The following is a 22,552-nucleotide window of genomic DNA, read 5'->3' as shown; positions in this document are numbered from 1 at the left end:
AATCCATGTCCAAACTTTAAATGCGAATATCTCGCTTAAAACGCATCTAAAAGGTATCAAAGTCGGCACCTAATGGACAATTTTTGAACTCCAATATTTCTTGATCTAGACCACCTAGATGGCTGAAATTTCAGGATTGTGATCTAGGAATCATTCCCTTTCCATTGGTGTGCCTATCTTTGAATAAGACCAACTCTACAACAAGTTATGGGCAAAAATCCATGTCCAAACTTTAAATGCGAATATCTCGCTTAAAACGCATCTAAAAGGTATCAAAGTCGGCACCTAATGGACAATTTTTGAACTCCAATATTTCTTGATCTAGACCACCTAGATGGCTGAAATTTCAGGATTGTGATCTAGGAATCAATCCCTTTCCATTGGTGTGCCTATCTTTGAATAAGACCAACTCTACAACAAGTTATGGGCAAAAATCCATGTCCAAACTTTAAATGCGAATATCTCGCTTAAAACGCATCTAAAAGGTATCAAAGTCGGCACCTAATGGACAATTTTTGAACTCCAATATTTCTTGATCTAGACCACCTAGATGGCTGAAATTTCAGGATTGTGATCTAGGAATCATTCCCTTTCCATTGGTGTGCCTATCTTTGAATAAGACCAACTCTACAACAAGTTATGGGCAAAAATCCATGTCCAAACTTTAAATGCGAATATCTCGCTTAAAACGCATCTAAAAGGTATCAAAGTCGGCACCTAATGGACAATTTTTGAACTCCAATATTTCTTGATCTAGACCACCTAGATGGCTGAAATTTCAGGATTGTGATCTAGGAATCATTCCCTTTCCATTGGTGTGCCTATCTTTGAATAAGACCAACTCTACAACAAGTTATGGGCAAAAAATAAACTATGATGGTAATATCACCAATCAATCTAAAAAAAAAAAAAAAAAAAAAAAAAAAAAATCCATGTCCAAACTTTAAATGCGAATATCTCGCTTAAAACGCATCTAAAAGGTATCAAAGTCGGCACCTAATGGACAATTTTTGAACTCCAATATTTCTTGATCTAGACCACCTAGATGGCTGAAATTTCAGGATTGTGATCTAGGAATCATTCCCTTTCCATTGGTGTGCCTATCTTTGAATAAGACCAACTCTACAACAAGTTATGGGCAAAAATCCATGTCCAAACCTTAAATGCGAATATCTCGCTTAAAACGCATCTAAAAGGTATCAAAGTCGGCACCTAATGGACAATTTTTGAACTCCAATATTTCTTGATCTAGAGCACCTAGATGGCTGAAATTTCAGGATTGTGATCTAGGAATCATTCCCTTTCCATTGGTGTGCCTATCTTTGAATAAGACCAACTCTACAACAAGTTATGGGCAAAAATCCATGTCCAAACTTTAAATGCGAATATCTCGCTTAAAACGCATCTAAAAGGTATCAAAGTCGGCACCTAATGGACAATTTTTGAACTCCAATATTTCTTGATCTAGACCACCTAGATGGCTGAAATTTCAGGATTGTGATCTAGGAATCATTCCCTTTCCATTGGTGTGCCTATCTTTGAATAAGACCAACTCTACAACAAGTTATGGGCAAAAATCCATGTCCAAACTTTAAATGCGAATATCTCGCTTAAAACGCATTTAAAAGGTATCAAAGTCGGCACCTAATGGACAATTTTTGAACTCCAATATTTCTTGATCTAGACCACCTAGATGGCTGAAATTTCAGGATTGTGATCTAGGAATCATTCCCTTTCCATTAGTGTGCCTATCTTTGAATAAGACCAACTCTACAACAAGTTATGGGCAAAAATCCATGTCCAAACTTTAAATGCGAATATCTCGCTTAAAACGCATCTAAAAGGTATCAAAGTCGGCACCTAATGGACAATTTTTGAACTCCAATATTTCTTGATCTAGACCACCTAGATGGCTGAAATTTCAGGATTGTGATCTAGGAATCATTCCCTTTCCATTGGTGTGCCTATCTTTGAATAAGACCAACTCTACAACAAGTTATGGGCAAAAATCCATGTCCAAACTTTAAATGCGAATATCTCGCTTAAAACGCATCTAAAAGGTATCAAAGTCGGCACCTAATGGACAATTTTTGAACTCCAATATATCTTGATCTAGACCACCTAGATGGCTGAAATTTCAGGATTGTGATCTAGGAATCATTCCCTTTCCATTGGTGTGCCTATCTTTGAATAAGACCAACTCTACAACAAGTTATGGGCAAAAATCCATGTCCAAACTTTAAATGCGAATATCTCGCTTAAAACGCATCTAAAAGGTATCAAAGTCGGCACCTAATGGACAATTTTTGAACTCCAATATTTCTTGATCTAGACCACCTAGATGGCTGAAATTTCAGGATTGTGATCTAGGAATCATTCCCTTTCCATTGGTGTGCCTATCTTTGAATAAGACCAACTCTACAACAAGTTATGGGCAAAAATCCATGTCCAAACTTTAAATGCGAATATCTCGCTTAAAACGCATCTAAAAGGTATCAAAGTCGGCACCTAATGGACAATTTTTGAACTCCAATATTTCTTGATCTAGACCACCTAGATGGCTGAAATTTCAGGATTGTGATCTAGGAATCATTCCCTTTCCATTGGTGTGCCTATCTTTGAATAAGACCAACTCTACAACAAGTTATGGGCAAAAATCCATGTCCAAACTTTAAATGCGAATATCTCGCTTAAAACGCATCTAAAAGGTATCAAAGTCGGCATCTAATGGACAATTTTTGAACTCCAATATTTCTTGATCTAGACCACCTAGATGGCTGAAATTTCAGGATTGTGATCTAGGAATCATTCCCTTTCCATTGGTGTGCCTATCTTTGAATAAGACCAACTCTACAACAAGTTATGGGCAAAAATCCATGTCCAAACTTTAAATGCGAATATCTCGCTTAAAACGCATCTAAAAGGTATCAAAGTCGGCACCTAATGGACAATTTTTGAACTCCAATATTTCTTGATCTAGACCACCTAGATGGCTGAAATTTCAGGATTGTGATCTAGGAATCATTCCCTTTCCATTGGTGTGCCTATCTTTGAATAAGACCAACTCTACAACAAGTTATGGGCAAAAATCCATTTCCAAACTTTAAATGCCAATATCTCGCTTAAAACGCATCTAAAAGGTATCAAAGTCGGCACCTAATGGACAATTTTTGAACTCCAATATTTCTTGATCTAGACCACCTAGATGGCTGAAATTTCAGGATTGTGATCTAGGAATCATTCCCTTTCCATTGGTGTGCCTATCTTTGAATAAGACCAACTCTACAACAAGTTATGGGCAAAAATCCATGTCCAAACTTTAAATGCGAATATCTCGCTTAAAACGCATCTAAAAGGTATCAAAGTCGGCACCTAATGGACAATTTTTGAACTCCAATATTTCTTGATCTAGACCACCTAGATGGCTGAAATTTCAGGATTGTGATCTAGGAATCATTCCCTTTCCATTGGTGTGCCTATCTTTGAATAAGACCAACTCTACAACAAGTTATGGGCAAAAATCCATGTCCAAACTTTAAATGCGAATATCTCGCTTAAAACGCATCTAAAAGGTATCAAAGTCGGCACCTAATGGACAATTTTTGAACTCCAATATTTCTTGATCTAGACCACCTTGATGGCTGAAATTTCAGGATTGTGATCTAGGAATCATTCCCTTTCCATTGGTGTGCCTATCTTTGAATAAGACCAACTCTACAACAAGTTATGGGCAAAAACCCATGTCCAAACTTTAAATGCGAATATCTCGCTTAAAACGCATCTAAAAGGTATCAAAGTCGGCACCTAATGGACAATTTTTGAACTCCAATATTTCTTGATCTAGACCACCTAGATGGCTGAAATTTCAGGATTGTGATCTAGGAATCATTCCCTTTCCATTGGTGTGCCTATCTTTGAATAAGACCAACTCTACAACAAGTTATGGGCAAAAATCCATGTCCAAACTTTAAATGCGAATATCTCGCTTAAAACGCATCTAAAAGGTATCAAAGTCGGCACCTAATGGACAATTTTTGAACTCCAATATTTCTTGATCTAGACCACCTAGATGGCTGAAATTTCAGGATTGTGATCTAGAAATCATTCCCTTTCCATTGGTGTGCCTATCTTTGAATAAGACCAACTCTACAACAAGTTATGGGCAAAAATCCATGTCCAAACTTTAAATGCGAATATCTCGCTTAAAACGCATCTAAAAGGTATCAAAGTCGGCACCTAATGGACAATTTTTGAACTCCAATATTTCTTCATCTAGACCACCTAGATGGCTGAAATTTCAGGATTGTGATCTAGGAATCATTCCCTTTCCATTGGTGTGCCTATCTTTGAATAAGACCAACTCTACAACAAGTTATGGGCAAAAATCCATGTCCAAACTTTAAATGCGAATATCTCGCTTAAAACGCATCTAAAAGGTATCAAAGTCGGCACCTAATGGACAATTTTTGAACTCCAATATTTCTTGATCTAGACCACCTAGATGGCTGAAATTTCAGGATTGTGATCTAGGAATTCATTCCCTTTCCATTGGTGTGCCTATCTTTGAATAAGACCAACTCTACAACAAGTTATGGGCAAAAATCCATGTCCAAACTTTAAATGCGAATATCTCGCTTAAAACGCATCTAAAAGGTATCAAAGTCGGCACCTAATGGACAATTTTTGAACTCCAATATTTCTTGATCTAGACCACCTAGATGGCTGAAATTTCAGGATTGTGATCTAGGAATCATTCCCTTTCCATTGGTGTGCCTATCTTTGAATAAGACCAACTCTACAACAAGTTATGGGCAAAAATCCATGTCCAAACTTTAAATGCGAATATCTCGCTTAAAACGCATCTAAAAGGTATCAAAGTCGGCACCTAATGGACAATTTTTGAACTCCAATATTTCTTGATCTAGACCACCCAGATGGCTGAAATTTCAGGATTGTGATCTAGGAATCATTCCCTTTCCATTGGTGTGCCTATCTTTGAATAAGACCAACTCTACAACAAGTTATGGGCAAAAATCCATGTCCAAACTTTAAATGCGAATATCTCGCTTAAAACGCATCTAAAAGGTATCAAAGTCGGCACCTAATGGACAATTTTTGAACTCCAATATTTCTTGATCTAGACCACCTAGATGGCTGAAATTTCAGGATTGTGATCTAGGAATCATTCCCTTTCCATTGGTGTGCCTATCTTTGAATAAGACCAACTCTACAACAAGTTATGGGCAAAAATCCATGTCCAAACTTTAAATGCGAATATCTCGCTTAAAACGCATCTAAAAGGTATCAAAGTCGGCACCTAATGGACAATTTTTGAACTCCAATATTTCTTGATCTAGACCACCTAGATGGCTGAAATTTCAGGATTGTGATCTAGGAATCATTCCCTTTCCATTGGTGTGCCTATCTTTGAATAAGACCAACTCTACAACAAGTTATGGGCAAAAATCCATGTCCAAACTTTAAATGCGAATATCTCGCTTAAAACGCATCTAAAAGGTATCAAAGTCGGCACCTAATGGACAATTTTTGAACTCCAATATTTCTTGATCTAGACCACCTAGATGGCTGAAATTTCAGGATTGTGATCTAGGAATCATTCCCTTTCCATTGGTGTGCCTATCTTTGAATAAGACCAACTCTACAACAAGTTATGGGCAAAAATCCATGTCCAAACTTTAAATGCGAATATCTCGCTTAAAACGCATCTAAAAGGTATCAAAGTCGGCACCTAATGGACAATTTTTGAACTCCAATATTTCTTGATCTAGACCACCTAGATGGCTGAAATTTCAGGATTGTGATCTAGGAATCATTCCCTTTCCATTGGTGTGCCTATCTTTGAATAAGACCAACTCTACAACAAGTTATGGGCAAAAATCCATGTCCAAACTTTAAATGCGAATATCTCGCTTAAAACGCATCTAAAAGGTATCAAAGTCGGCACCTAATGGACAATTTTTGAACTCCAATATTTCTTGATCTAGACCACCTAGATGGCTGAAATTTCAGGATTGTGATCTAGGAATCATTCCCTTTCCATTGGTGTGCCTATCTTTGAATAAGACCAACTCTACAACAAGTTATGGGCAAAAATCCATGTCCAAACTTTAAATGCGAATATCTCGCTTAAAACGCATCTAAAAGGTATCAAAGTCGGCACCTAATGGACAATTTTTGAACTCCAATATTTCTTGATCTAGACCACCTAGATGGCTGAAATTTCAGGATTGTGATCTAGGAATCATTCCCTTTCCATTGGTGTGCCTATCTTTGAATAAGACCAACTCTACAACAAGTTATGGGCAAAAATCCATGTCCAAACTTTAAATGCGAATATCTCGCTTAAAACGCATCTAAAAGGTATCAAAGTCGGCACCTAATGGACAATTTTTGAACTCCAATATTTCTTGATCTAGACCACCTAGATGGCTGAAATTTCAGGATTGTGATCTAGGAATCATTCCCTTTCCATTGGTGTGCCTATCTTTGAATAAGACCAACTCTACAACAAGTTATGGGCAAAAATCCATGTCCAAACTTTAAATGCGAATATCTCGCTTAAAACGCATCTAAAAGGTATCAAAGTCGGCACCTAATGGACAATTTTTGAACTCCAATATTTCTTGATCTAGACCACCTAGATGGCTGAAATTTCAGGATTGTGATCTAGGAATCATTCCCTTTCCATTGGTGTGCCTATCTTTGAATAAGACCAACTCTACAACAAGTTATGGGCAAAAATCCATGTCCAAACTTTAAATGCGAATATCTCGCTTAAAACGCATCTAAAAGGTATCAAAGTCGGCACCTAATGGACAATTTTTGAACTCCAATATTTCTTGATCTAGACCACCTAGATGGCTGAAATTTCAGGATTGTGATCTAGGAATCATTCCCTTTCCATTGGTGTGCCTATCTTTGAATAAGACCAACTCTACAACAAGTTATGGGCAAAAATCCATGTCCAAACTTTAAATGCGAATATCTCGCTTAAAACGCATCTAAAAGGTATCAAAGTCGGCACCTAATGGACAATTTTTGAACTCCAATATTTCTTGATCTAGACCACCTAGATGGCTGAAATTTCAGGATTGTGATCTAGGAATCATTCCCTTTCCATTGGTGTGCCTATCTTTGAATAAGACCAACTCTACAACAAGTTATGGGCAAAAATCCATGTCCAAACTTTAAATGCGAATATCTCGCTTAAAACGCATCTAAAAGGTATCAAAGTCGGCACCTAATGGACAATTTTTGAACTCCAATATTTCTTGATCTAGACCACCTAGATGGCTGAAATTTCAGGATTGTGATCTAGGAATCATTCCCTTTCCATTGGTGTGCCTATCTTTGAATAAGACCAACTCTACAACAAGTTATGGGCAAAAATCCATGTCCAAACTTTAAATGCGAATATCTCGCTTAAAACGCATCTAAAAGGTATCAAAGTCGGCACCTAATGGACAATTTTTGAACTCCAATATTTCTTGATCTAGACCACCCAGATGGCTGAAATTTCAGGATTGTGATCTAGGAATCATTCCCTTTCCATTGGTGTGCCTATCTTTGAATAAGACCAACTCTACAACAAGTTATGGGCAAAAATCCATGTCCAAACTTTAAATGCGAATATCTCGCTTAAAACGCATCTAAAAGGTATCAAAGTCGGCACCTAATGGACAATTTTTGAACTCCAATATTTCTTGATCTCGACCACCTAGATGGCTGAAATTTCAGGATTGTGATCTAGGAATCATTCCCTTTCCATTGGTGTGCCTATCTTTGAATAAGACCAACTCTACAACAAGTTATGGGCAAAAATCCATGTCCAAACTTTAAATGCGAATATCTCGCTTAAAACGCATCTAAAAGGTATCAAAGTCGGCACCTAATGGACAATTTTTGAACTCCAATATTTCTTGATCTAGACCACCTAGATGGCTGAAATTTCAGGATTGTGATCTAGGAATCATTCCCTTTCCATTGGTGTGCCTATCTTTGAATAAGACCAACTCTACAACAAGTTATGGGCAAAAATCCATGTCCAAACTTTAAATGCGAATATCTCGCTTAAAACGCATCTAAAAGGTATCAAAGTCGGCACCTAATGGACAATTTTTGAACTCCAATATTTCTTGATCTAGACCACCTAGATGGCTGAAATTTCAGGATTGTGATCTAGGAATCATTCCCTTTCCATTGGTGTGCCTATCTTTGAATAAGACCAACTCTACAACAAGTTATGGGCAAAAATCCATGTCCAAACTTTAAATGCGAATATCTCGCTTAAAACGCATCTAAAAGGTATCAAAGTCGGCACCTAATGGACAATTTTTGAACTCCAATATTTCTTGATCTAGACCACCTAGATGGCTGAAATTTCAGGATTGTGATCTAGGAATCATTCCCTTTCCATTGGTGTGCCTATCTTTGAATAAGACCAACTCTACAACAAGTTATGGGCAAAAATCCATGTCCAAACTTTAAATGCGAATATCTCGCTTAAAACGCATCTAAAAGGTATCAAAGTCGGCACCTAATGGACAATTTTTGAACTCCAATATTTCTTGATCTAGACCACCTAGATGGCTGAAATTTCAGGATTGTGATCTAGGAATCATTCCCTTTCCATTGGTGTGCCTATCTTTGAATAAGACCAACTCTACAACAAGTTATGGGCAAAAATCCATGTCCAAACTTTAAATGCGAATATCTCGCTTAAAACGCATCTAAAAGGTATCAAAGTCGGCACCTAATGGACAATTTTTGAACTCCAATATTTCTTGATCTAGACCACCTAGATGGCTGAAATTTCAGGATTGTGATCTAGGAATCATTCCCTTTCCATTGGTGTGCCTATCTTTGAATAAGACCAACTCTACAACAAGTTATGGGCAAAAATCCATGTCCAAACTTTAAATGCGAATATCTCGCTTAAAACGCATCTAAAAGGTATCAAAGTCGGCACCTAATGGACAATTTTTGAACTCCAATATTTCTTGATCTAGACCACCTAGATGGCTGAAATTTCAGGATTGTGATCTAGGAATCATTCCCTTTCCATTGGTGTGCCTATCTTTGAATAAGACCAACTCTACAACAAGTTATGGGCAAAAATCCATGTCCAAACTTTAAATGCGAATATCTCGCTTAAAACGCATCTAAAAGGTATCAAAGTCGGCACCTAATGGACAATTTTTGAACTCCAATATTTCTTGATCTAGACCACCTAGATGGCTGAAATTTCAGGATTGTGATCTAGGAATCATTCCCTTTCCATTGGTGTGCCTATCTTTGAATAAGACCAACTCTACAACAAGTTATGGGCAAAAATCCATGTCCAAACTTTAAATGCGAATATCTCGCTTAAAACGCATCTAAAAGGTATCAAAGTCGGCACCTAATGGACAATTTTTGAACTCCAATATTTCTTGATCTAGACCACCTAGATGGCTGAAATTTCAGGATTGTGATCTAGGAATCATTCCCTTTCCATTGGTGTGCCTATCTTTGAATAAGACCAACTCTACAACAAGTTATGGGCAAAAATCCATGTCCAAACTTTAAATGCGAATATCTCGCTTAAAACGCATCTAAAAGGTATCAAAGTCGGCACCTAATGGACAATTTTTGAACTCCAATATTTCTTGATCTAGACCACCTAGATGGCTGAAATTTCAGGATTGTGATCTAGGAATCATTCCCTTTTCATTGGTGTGCCTATCTTTGAATAAGACCAACTCTACAACAAGTTATGGGCAAAAATCCATGTCCAAACTTTAAATGCGAATATCTCGCTTAAAACGCATCTAAAAGGTATCAAAGTCGGCACCTAATGGACAATTTTTGAACTCCAATATTTCTTGATCTAGACCACCTAGATGGCTGAAATTTCAGGATTGTGATCTAGGAATCATTCCCTTTCCATTGGTGTGCCTATCTTTGAATAAGACCAACTCTACAACAAGTTATGGGCAAAAATCCATGTCCAAACTTAAAATGCGAATATCTCGCTTAAAACGCATCTAAAAGGTATCAAAGTCGGCACCTAATGGACAATTTTTGAACTCCAATATTTCTTGATCTAGACCACCTAGATGGCTGAAATTTCAGGATTGTGATCTAGGAATCATTCCCTTTCCATTGGTGTGCCTATCTTTGAATAAGACCAACTCTACAACAAGTTATGGGCAAAAATCCATGTCCAAACTTTAAATGCCAATATCTCGCTTAAAACGCATCTAAAAGGTATCAAAGTCGGCACCTAATGGACAATTTTTGAACCCCCCTCCCTCCAATTCTAGACCACCTAGATGGCTGAAATTTCAGGATTGTGATCTAGGAATCATTCCCTTTCCATTGGTGTGCCTATCTTTGAATAAGACCAACTCTACAACAAGTTATGGGCAAAAATCCATGTCCAAACTTTAAATGCGAATATCTCGCTTAAAACGCATCTAAAAGGTATCAAAGTCGGCACCTAATGGACAATTTTTGAACTCCAATATTTCTTGATCTAGACCACCTAGATGGCTGAAATTTCAGGATTGTGATCTAGGAATCATTCCCTTTCCATTGGTGTGCCTATCTTTGAATAAGACCAACTCTACAACAAGTTATGGGCAAAAACCCATGTCCAAGCTTTAAATGCGAATATCTCGCTTAAAACGCATCTAAAAGGTATCAAAGTCGGCACCTAATGGACAATATTTGAACTCCAATATTTCTTGATCTAGACCACCTAGATGGCTGAAATTTCAGGATTGTGATCTAGGAATCATTCCCTTTCCATTGGTGTGCCTATCTTTGAATAAGACCAACTCTACAACAAGTTATGGGCAAAAATCCATGTCCAAACTTTAAATGCGAATATCTCGCTTAAAACGCATCTAAAAGGTATCAAAGTCGGCACCTAATGGACAATTTTTGAACTCCAATATTTCTTGATCTAGACCACCTAGATGGCTGAAATTTCAGGATTGTGATCTAGGAATCATTCCCTTTCCATTGGTGTGCCTATCTTTGAATAAGACCAACTCTACAACAAGTTATGGGCAAAAATCCATGTCCAAACTTTAAATGCGAATATCTCGCTTAAAACGCATCTAAAAGGTATCAAAGTCGGCACCTAATGGACAATTTTTGAACTCCAATATTTCTTGATCTAGACCACCTAGATGGCTGAAATTTCAGGATTGTGATCTAGGAATCATTCCCTTTCCATTGGTGTGCCTATCTTTGAATAAGACCAACTCTACAACAAGTTATGGGCAAAAATCCATGTCCAAACTTTAAATGCGAATATCTCGCTTAAAACGCATCTAAAAGGTATCAAAGTCGGCACCTAATGGACAATTTTTGAACTCCAATATTTCTTGATCTAGACCACCTAGATGGCTGAAATTTCAGGATTGTGATCTAGGAATCATTCCCTTTCCATTGGTGTGCCTATCTTTGAATAAGACCAACTCTACAACAAGTTATGGGCAAAAATCCATGTCCAAACTTTAAATGCGAATATCTCGCTTAAAACGCATCTAAAAGGTATCAAAGTCGGCACCTAATGGACAATTTTTGAACTCCAATATTTCTTGATCTAGACCACCTAGATGGCTGAAATTTCAGGATTGTGATCTAGGAATCATTCCCTTTCCATTGGTGTGCCTATCTTTGAATAAGACCAACTCTACAACAAGTTATGGGCAAAAATCCATATCCAAACTTTAAATGCGAATATCTGGCTTAAAACGCATCTAAAAGGTATCAAAGTCGGCACCTAGTGGACAATTTTTGAACTCCAATATTTCTTGATCTAGACCACCTAGATGGCTGAAATTTCAGGATTGTGATCTAGGAATCATTCCCTTTCCATTGGTGTGCCTATCTTTGAATAAGACCAACTCTACAACAAGTTATGGGCAAAAATCCATGTCCAAACTTTAAATGCGAATATCTCGCTTAAAACGCATCTAAAAGGTATCAAAGTCGGCACCTAATGGACAATTTTTGAACTCCAATATTTCTTGATCTAGACCACCTAGATGGCTGAAATTTCAGGATTGTGATCTAGGAATCATTCCCTTTCCATTGGTGTGCCTATCTTTGAATAAGACCAACTCTACAACAAGTTATGGGCAAAAATCCATGTCCAAACTTTAAATGCGAATATCTCGCTTAAAACGCATCTAAAAGGTATCAAAGTCGGCACCTAATGGACAATTTTTGAACTCCAATATTTCTTGATCTAGACCACCTAGATGGCTGAAATTTCAGGATTGTGATCTAGGAATCATTCCCTTTCCATTGGTGTGCCTATCTTTGAATAAGACCAACTCTACAACAAGTTATGGGCAAAAAATCCATGTCCAAACTTTAAATGCGAATATCTCGCTTAAAACGCATCTAAAAGGTATCAAAGTCGGCACCTAATGGACAATTTTTGAACTCCAATATTTTTTGAACTAGACCACCTAGATGGCTGAAATTTCAGGATTGTGATCTAGGAATCATTCCCTTTCCATTGGTGTGCCTATCTTTGAATAAAACCAACTGTACAACAAGTTATGGGCAAAAATCCATGTCCAAACTTTAAATGCGAATATCTCGCTTAAAACGCATCTAAAAGGTATCAAAGTCCGCACCTAATGGACAATTTTTGAACTCCAATATTTCTTGATCTAGACCACCTTGATGGCTGAAATTTCAGGATTGTGATCTAGGAATCATTCCCTTTCCATTGGTGTGCCTATCTTTGAATAAGACCAACTCTACAACAAGTTATGGGCAAAAATCCATGTCCAAACTTTAAATGCGAATATCTCGCTTAAAACGCATCTAAAAGGTATCAAAGTCGGCACCTAATGGACAATTTTTGAACTCCAATATTTCTTGATCTAGACCACCTAGATGGCTGAAATTTCAGGATTGTGATCTAGGAATCATTCCCTTTCCATTGGTGTGCCTATCTTTGAATAAGACCAACTCTACAACAAGTTATGGGCAAAAATCCATGTCCAAACTTTAAATGCGAATATCTCGCTTAAAACGCATCTAAAAGGTATCAAAGTCGGCACCTAATGGACAATTTTTGAACTCCAATATTTCTTGATCTAGACCACCTAGATGGCTGAAATTTCAGGATTGTGATCTAGGAATCATTCCCTTTCCATTGGTGTGCCTATCTTTGAATAAGACCAACTCTACAACAAGTTATGGGCAAAAATCCATGTCCAAATTTTAAATGCCAATATCTCGCTTAAAACGCATCTAAAAGGTATCAAAGTCGGCACCTAATGGACAATTTTTTGAACTCCAATATTTCTTGATCTAGACCACCTAGATGGCTGAAATTTCAGGATTGTGATCTAGGAATCATTCCCTTTCCATTGGTGTGCCTATCTTTGAATGAGACCAACTCTACAACAAAATATGGGCAAAAATCCATGTCCAAACTTTAAATGCGAATATCTCGCTTAAAACGCATCTAAAAGGTATCAAAGTCGGCACCTAATGGACAATTTTTGAACTCCAATATTTCTTGATCTAGACCACCTAGATGGCTGAAATTTCAGGATTGTGATCTAGGAATCATTCCCTTTCCATTGGTGTGCCTATCTTTGAATAAGACCAACTCTACAACAAGTTATGGGCAAAAATCCATGTCCAAACTTTAAATGCGAATATCTCGCTTAAAACGCATCTAAAAGGTATCAAAGTCGGCACCTAATGGACAATTTTTGAACTCCAATATTTCTTGATCTAGACCACCTAGATGGCTGAAATTTCAGGATTGTGATCTAGGAATCATTCCCTTTCCATTGGTGTGCCTATCTTTGAATAAGACCAACTCTACAGCAAGTTATGGGCAAAAATCCATGTCCAAACTTTAAATGCGAATATCTCGCTTAAAACGCATCTAAAAGGTATCAAAGTCGGCACCTAATGGACAATTTTTGAACTCCAATATTTCTTGATCTAGACCACCTAGATGGCTGAAATTTCAGGATTGTGATCTAGGAATCATTCCCTTTCCATTGGTGTGCCTATCTTTGAATAAGACCAACTCTACAACAAGTTATGGGCAAAAATCCATGTCCAAACTTTAAATGCGAATATCTCGCTTAAAACGCATCTAAAAGGTATCAAAGTCGGCACCTAATGGACAATTTTTGAACTCCAATATTTCTTGATCTAGACCACCTAGATGGCTGAAATTTCAGGATTGTGATATAGGAATCATTCCCTTTCCATTGGTGTGCCTATCTTTGAATAAGACCAACTCTACAACAAGTTATGGGCAAAAATCCATGTCCAAACTTTAAATGCGAATATCTCGCTTAAAACGCATCTAAAAGGTATCAAAGTCGGCACCTAATGGACAATTTTTGAACTCCAATATTTCTTGATCTAGACCACCTAGATGGCTGAAATTTCAGGATTGTGATCTAGGAATCATTCCCTTTCCATTGGTGTGCCTATCTTTGAATGAGACCAACTCTACAACAAAATATGGGCAAAAATCCGTGTCCAAACTTTAAATGCGAATATCTCGCTTAAAACGCATCTAAAAGGTATCAAAGTCGGCACCTAATGGACAATTTTTGAACTCCAATATTTCTTGATCTAGACCACCTAGATGGCTGAAATTTCAGGATTGTGATCTAGGAATCATTCCCTTTCCATTGGTATGGGCAAAAATCCATGTCCAAACTTTAAATGCGAATATCTCGCTTAAAACGCATCTAAAAGGTATCAAAGTCGGCACCTAATGGACAATTTTTGAACTCCAATATTTCTTGATCTAGACCACCTAGATGGCTGAAATTTCAGGATTGTGATCTAGGAATCATTCCCTTTCCATTGGTGTGCCTATCTTTGAATAAGACCAACTCTACAACAAGTTATGGGCAAAAATCCATGTCCAAACTTTAAATGCGAATATCTCGCTTAAAACGCATCTAAAAGGTATCAAAGTCGGCACCTAATGGACAATTTTTGAACTCCAATATTTCTTGATCTAGACCACCTAGATGGCTGAAATTTCAGGATTGTGATATAGGAATCATTCCCTTTCCATTGGTGTGCCTATCTTTGAATAAGACCAACTCTACAACAAGTTATGGGCAAAAATCCATGTCCAAACTTTAAATGCGAATATCTCGCTTAAAACGCATCTAAAAGGTATCAAAGTCGGCACCTAATGGACAATTTTTGAACTCCAATATTTTTTGAACTAGACCACCTAGATGGCTGAAATTTCTGGATTGTGATCTAGGAATCATTCCCTTTCCATTGGTGTGCCTATCTTTGAATAAAACCAACTGTACAACAAGTTATGGGCAAAAATCCATGTCCAAACTTTAAATGCGAATATCTCGCTTAAAACGCATCTAAAAGGTATCAAAGTCCGCACCTAATGGACAATTTTTGAACTCCAATATTTCTTGATCTAGACCACCTAGATGGCTGAAATTTCAGGATTGTGATCTAGGAATCATTCCCTTTCCATTGGTGTGCCTATCTTTGAATAAGACCAACTCTACAACAAGTTATGGGCAAAAATCCATGTCCAAACTTTAAATGCGAATATCTCGCTTAAAACGCATCTAAAAGGTATCAAAGTCGGCACCTAATGGACAATTTTTGAACTCCAATATTTCTTGATCTAGACCACCTAGATGGCTGAAATTTCAGGATTGTGATCTAGGAATCATTCCCTTTCCATTGGTGTGCCTATCTTTGAATAAGACCAACTCTACAACAAGTTATGAGCAAAAGTCCATGTCCAAACTTTAAATGCGAATATCTCGCTTAAAACGCATCTAAAAGGTATCAAAGTCGGCACCTAATGGACAATTTTTGAACTCCAATATTTCTTGATCTAGACCACCTAGATGGCTGAAATTTCAGGATTGTGATCTAGGAATCATTCCCTTTCCATTGGTGTGCCTATCTTTGAATAAGACCAACTCTACAGCAAGTTATGGGCAAAAATCCATGTCCAAACTTTAAATGCGAATATCTCGCTTAAAACGCATCTAAAAGGTATCAAAGTCGGCACCTAATGGACAATTTTTGAACTCCAATATTTCTTGATCTAGACCACCTAGATGGCTGAAATTTCAGGATTGTGATCTAGGAATCATTCCCTTTCCATTGGTGTGCCTATCTTTTAATAAGACCAACTCTACAACAAGTTATGGGCAAAAATCCATGTCCAAACTTTAAATGCGAATATCTCGCTTAAAACGCATCTAAAAGGTATCAAAGTCGGCACCTAATGGACAATTTTTGAACTCCAATATTTCTTGATCTAGACCACCTAGATGGCTGAAATTTCAGGATTGTGATCTAGGAATCATTCCCTTTCCATTGGTGTGCCTATCTTTGAATAAGACCAACTCTACAACAAGTTATGGGCAAAAATCCATGTCCAAACTTTAAATGTGAATATCTCGCTTAAAACGCATCTAAAAGGTATCAAAGTCGGCACCTAATGGACAATTTTTGAACTCCAATATTTCTTGATCTAGACCACCTAGATGGCTGAAATTTCAGGATTGTGATCTAGGAATCATTCCCTTTCCATTGGTGTGCCTATCTTTGAATAAGACCAACTCTACAACAAGTTATGGGCAAAAATCCATGTCCAAACTTTAAATGGGAATATCTCGCTTAAAACGCATCTAAAAGGTATCAAAGTCGGCACCTAATGGACAATTTTTGAACTCCAATATTTCTTGATCTAGACCACCTAGATGGCTGAAATTTCAGGATTGTGATCTAGGAATCATTCCCTTTCCATTGGTGTGCCTATCTTTGAATAAGACCAACTCTACAACAAGTTATGGGCAAAAATCCATGTCCAAACTTTAAATGCGAATATCTCGCTTAAAACGCATCTAAAAGGTATCAAAGTCGGCACCTAATGGACAATTTTTGGACTCCAATATTTCTTGATCTAGACCACCTAGATGGCTGAAATTTCAGGATTGTGATCTAGGAATCATTCCCTTTCCATTGGTGTGCCTATCTTTGAATAAGACCAACTCTACAACAAGTTATGGGCAAAAATCCATGTCCAAACTTTAAATGCGAATATCTCGCTTAAAACGCATCTAAAAGGTATCAAAGTCGGCACCTAATGGACAATTTTTGAACTCCAATATTTCTTGATCTAGACCACCTAGATGGCTGAAATTTCAGGATTGTGATCTAGGAATCATTCCCTTTCCATTGGTGTGCCTATCTTTGAATAAGACCAACTCTACAACAAGTTATGGGCAAAAATCCATGTCCAAACTTTAAATGCGAATATCTCGCTTAAAACGCATCTAAAAGGTATCAAAGTCGGCACCTAATGGACGATTTTTGAACTCCAATATTTCTTGATCTAGACCACCTAGATGGCTGAAATTTCAGGATTGTGATCTAGGAATCATTCCCTTTCCATTGGTATGCCTATCTTTGAATAAGACCAACTCTACAACAAGTTATGGGCAAAAATCCATGTCCAAACTTTAAATGCGAATATCTCGCTTAAAACGCATCTAAAAGGTATCAAAGTCGGCACCTAATGGACAATTTTTGAACTCCAATATTTCTTGATCTAGACCACCTAGATGGCTGAAATTTCAGGATTGTGATCTAGGAATCATTCCCTTTCCATTGGTGTGCCTATCTTTGAATAAGACCAACTCTACAACAAGTTATGGGCAAAAATCCATGTCCAAACTTTAAATGCGAATATCTCGCTTAAAACGCATCTAAAAGGTATCAAAGTCGGCACCTAATGGACAATTTTTGAAATCCAATATTTCTTGATCCAGACCACCTAGATGGCTGAAATTTCATGATTGTGATCTAGGAATCATTCCCTTTCCATTGGTGTGCCTATCTTTGAATAAGACCAACTCTACAACAAGTTATGGGCAAAAATCCATGTCCAAACTTTAAATGCGAATATCTCGCTTAAAACGCATCTAAAAGGTATCAAAGTCGGCACCTAATGGACAATTTTTGAACTCCAATATTTCTTGATCTAGACCACCTAGATGGCTGAAATTTCAGGATTGTGATCTAGGAATCATTCCCTTTCCATTGGTGTGCCTATCTTTGAATAAGACCAACTCTACAACAAGTTATGGGCAAAAATCCATGTCCAAACTTTAAATGCGAATATCTCGCTTAAAACGCATCTAAAAGGTATCAAAGTCGGCACCTAATGGACAATTTTTGAACTCCAATATTTCTTGATCTAGACCACCTAGATGGCTGAAATTTCAGGATTGTGATCTAGGAATCATTCCCTTTCCATTGGTGTGCCTATCTTTGAATAAGACCAACTCTACAACAAGTTATGGGCAAAAATCCATGTCCAAACTTTAAATGCGAATATCTCGCTTAAAACGCATCTAAAAGGTATCAAAGTCGGCACCTAATGGACAATTTTTGAACTCCAATATTTCTTGATCTAGACCACCTAGATGGCTGAAATTTCAGGATTGTGATCTAGGAATCATTCCCTTTCCATTGGTGTGCCTATCTTTGAATAAGACCAACTCTACAACAAGTTATGGGCAAAAATCCATAACCAAACTTTAAATGCGAATATCTCGCTTAAAAACGCATCTAAAAGGTATCAAAGTCGGCACCTAATGGACAATTTTTGAAATCCAATATTTCTTGATCCAGACCACCTAGATGGCTGAAATTTCATGATTGTGATCTAGGAATCATTCCCTTTCCATTGGTGTGCCTATCTTTGAATAAGACCAACTCTACAACAAGTTATGGGCAAAAATCCATGTCCAAACTTTAAATGCGAATATCTCGCTTAAAACGCATCTAAAAGGTATCAAAGTCGGCACCTAATGGACAATTTTTGAACTCCAATATTTCTTGATCTAGACCACCTAGATGGCTGAAATTTCAGGATTGTGATCTAGGAATCATTCCCTTTCCATTGGTGTGCCTATCTTTGAATAAGACCAACTCTACAACAAGTTATGGGCAAAAATCCATGTCCAAACTTTAAATGCGAATATCTCGCTTAAAACGCATCTAAAAGGTATCAAAGTCGGCACCTAATGGACAATTTTTGAACTCCAATATTTCTTGATCTAGACCACCTAGATGGCTGAAATTTCAGGATTGTGATCTAGGAATCATTCCCTTTCCATTGGTGTGCCTATCTTTGAATAAGACCAACTCTACAACAAGTTATGGGCAAAAATCCATGTCCAAACTTTAAATGCGAATATCTCGCTTAAAACGCATCTAAAAGGTATCAAAGTCGGCACCTAATGGACAATTTTTGAACTCCAATATTTCTTGATCTAGACCACCTAGATGGCTGAAATTTCAGGATTGTGATCTAGGAATCATTCCCTTTCCATTGGTGTGCCTATCTTTGAATAAGACCAACTCTACAACAAGTTATGGGCAAAAATCCATAACCAAACTTTAAATGCGAATATCTCGCTTAAAACGCATCTAAAAGGTATCAAAGTCGGCAACTAATGGACAATTTTTGAACTCCAATATTTCTTGATCTAGACCACCTAGATGGCTGAAATTTCAGGATTGTGATCTAGGAATCATTCCCTTTCCATTGGTGTGCCTATCTTTGAATAAGACCAACTCTACAGCAAGTTATGGGCAAAAATCCATGTCCAAACTTTAAATGCGAATATCTCGCTTAAAACGCATCTAAAAGGTATCAAAGTCGGCACCTAATGGACAATTTTTGAACTCCAATATTTCTTGATCTAGACCACCTAGATGGCTGAAATTTCAGGATTGTGATCTAGGAATCATTCCCTTTCCATTGGTGTGCCTATCTTTGAATAAGACCAACTCTACAACAAGTTATGGGCAAAAATCCATGTCCAAACTTTAAATGCGAATATCTCGCTTAAAACGCATCTAAAAGGTATCAAAGTCGGCACCTAATGGACAATTTTTGAACTCCAATATTTCTTGATCTAGACCACCTAGATGGCTGAAATTTCAGGATTGTGATATAGGAATCATTCCCTTTCCATTGGTGTGCCTATCTTTGAATAAGACCAACTCTACAACAAGTTATGGGCAAAAATCCATGTCCAAACTTTAAATGCGAATATCTCGCTTAAAACGCATCTAAAAGGTATCAAAGTCGGCACCTAATGGACAATTTTTGAACTCCAATATTTCTTGATCTAGACCACCTAGATGGCTGAAATTTCAGGATTGTGATCTAGGAATCATTCCCTTTCCATTGGTGTGCCTATCTTTGAATGAGACCAACTCTACAACAAAATATGGGCAAAAATCCGTGTCCAAACTTTAAATGCGAATATCTCGCTTAAAACGCATCTAAAAGGTATCAAAGTCGGCACCTAATGGACAATTTTTGAACTCCAATATTTCTTGATCTAGACCACCTAGATGGCTGAAATTTCAGGATTGTGATCTAGGAATCATTCCCTTTCCATTGGTGTGCCTATCTTTGAATAAGACCAACTCTACAACAAGTTATGGGCAAAAATCCATGTCCAAACTTTAAATGCGAATATCTCGCTTAAAACGCATCTAAAAGGTATCAAAGTCGGCACCTAATGGACAATTTTTGAAATCCAATATTTCTTGATCCAGACCACCTAGATGGCTGAAATTTCATGATTGTGATCTAGGAATCATTCCCTTTCCATTGGTGTGCCTATCTTTGAATAAGACCAACTCTACAACAAGTTATGGGCAAAAATCCATGTCCAAACTTTAAATGCGAATATCTCGCTTAAAACGCATCTAAAAGGTATCAAAGTCGGCACCTAATGGACAATTTTTGAACTCCAATATTTCTTGATCTAGACCACCTAGATGGCTGAAATTTCAGGATTGTGATCTAGGAATCATTCCCTTTCCATTGGTGTGCCTATCTTTGAATAAGACCAACTCTACAACAAGTTATGGGCAAAAATCCATGTCCAAACTTTAAATGCGAATATCTCGCTTAAAACGCATCTAAAAGGTATCAAAGTCGGCACCTAATGGACAATTTTTGAACTCCAATATTTCTTGATCTAGACCACCTAGATGGCTGAAATTTCAGGATTGTGATCTAGGAATCATTCCCTTTCCATTGGTGTGCCTATCTTTGAATAAGACCAACTCTACAACAAGTTATGGGCAAAAATCCATGTCCAAACTTTAAATGCGAATATCTCGCTTAAAACGCATCTAAAAGGTATCAAAGTCGGCACCTAATGGACAATTTTTGAACTCCAATATTTCTTGATCTAGACCACCTAGATGGCTGAAATTTCAGGATTGTGATCTAGGAATCATTCCCTTTCCATTGGTGTGCCTATCTTTGAATAAGACCAACTCTACAACAAGTTATGGGCAAAAATCCATAACCAAACTTTAAATGCGAATATCTCGCTTAAAACGCATCTAAAAGGTATCAAAGTCGGCAACTAATGGACAATTTTTGAACTCCAATATTTCTTGATCTAGACCACCTAGATGGCTGAAATTTCAGGATTGTGATCTAGGAATCATTCCCTTTCCATTGGTGTGCCTATCTTTGAATAAGACCAACTCTACAGCAAGTTATGGGCAAAAATCCATGTCCAAACTTTAAATGCGAATATCTCGCTTAAAACGCATCTAAAAGGTATCAAAGTCGGCACCTAATGGACAATTTTTGAACTCCAATATTTCTTGATCTAGACCACCTAGATGGCTGAAATTTCAGGATTGTGATCTAGGAATCATTCCCTTTCCATTGGTGTGCCTATCTTTGAATAAGACCAACTCTACAACAAGTTATGGGCAAAAATCCATGTCCAAACTTTAAATGCGAATATCTCGCTTAAAACGCATCTAAAAGGTATCAAAGTCGGCACCTAATGGACAATTTTTGAACTCCAATATTTCTTGATCTAGACCACCTAGATGGCTGAAATTTCAGGATTGTGATATAGGAATCATTCCCTTTCCATTGGTGTGCCTATCTTTGAATAAGACCAACTCTACAACAAGTTATGGGCAAAAATCCATGTCCAAACTTTAAATGCGAATATCTCGCTTAAAACGCATCTAAAAGGTATCAAAGTCGGCACCTAATGGACAATTTTTGAACTCCAATATTTCTTGATCTAGACCACCTAGATGGCTGAAATTTCAGGATTGTGATCTAGGAATCATTCCCTTTCCATTGGTGTGCCTATCTTTGAATGAGACCAACTCTACAACAAAATATGGGCAAAAATCCGTGTCCAAACTTTAAATGCGAATATCTCGCTTAAAACGCATCTAAAAGGTATCAAAGTCGGCACCTAATGGACAATTTTTGAACTCCAATATTTCTTGATCTAGACCACCTAGATGGCTGAAATTTCAGGATTGTGATCTAGGAATCATTCCCTTTCCATTGGTATGGGCAAAAATCCATGTCCAAACTTTAAATGCGAATATCTCGCTTAAAACGCATCTAAAAGGTATCAAAGTCGGCACCTAATGGACAATTTTTGAACTCCAATAT

Source organism: Eupeodes corollae, chromosome 3 (genome assembly GCF_945859685.1).
Source record: "Eupeodes corollae chromosome 3, idEupCoro1.1, whole genome shotgun sequence".
Classification (NCBI taxonomy): Eukaryota; Metazoa; Arthropoda; class Insecta; order Diptera; family Syrphidae; genus Eupeodes; species Eupeodes corollae.
Note: the sequence above shows the minus strand (reverse complement) of the source record.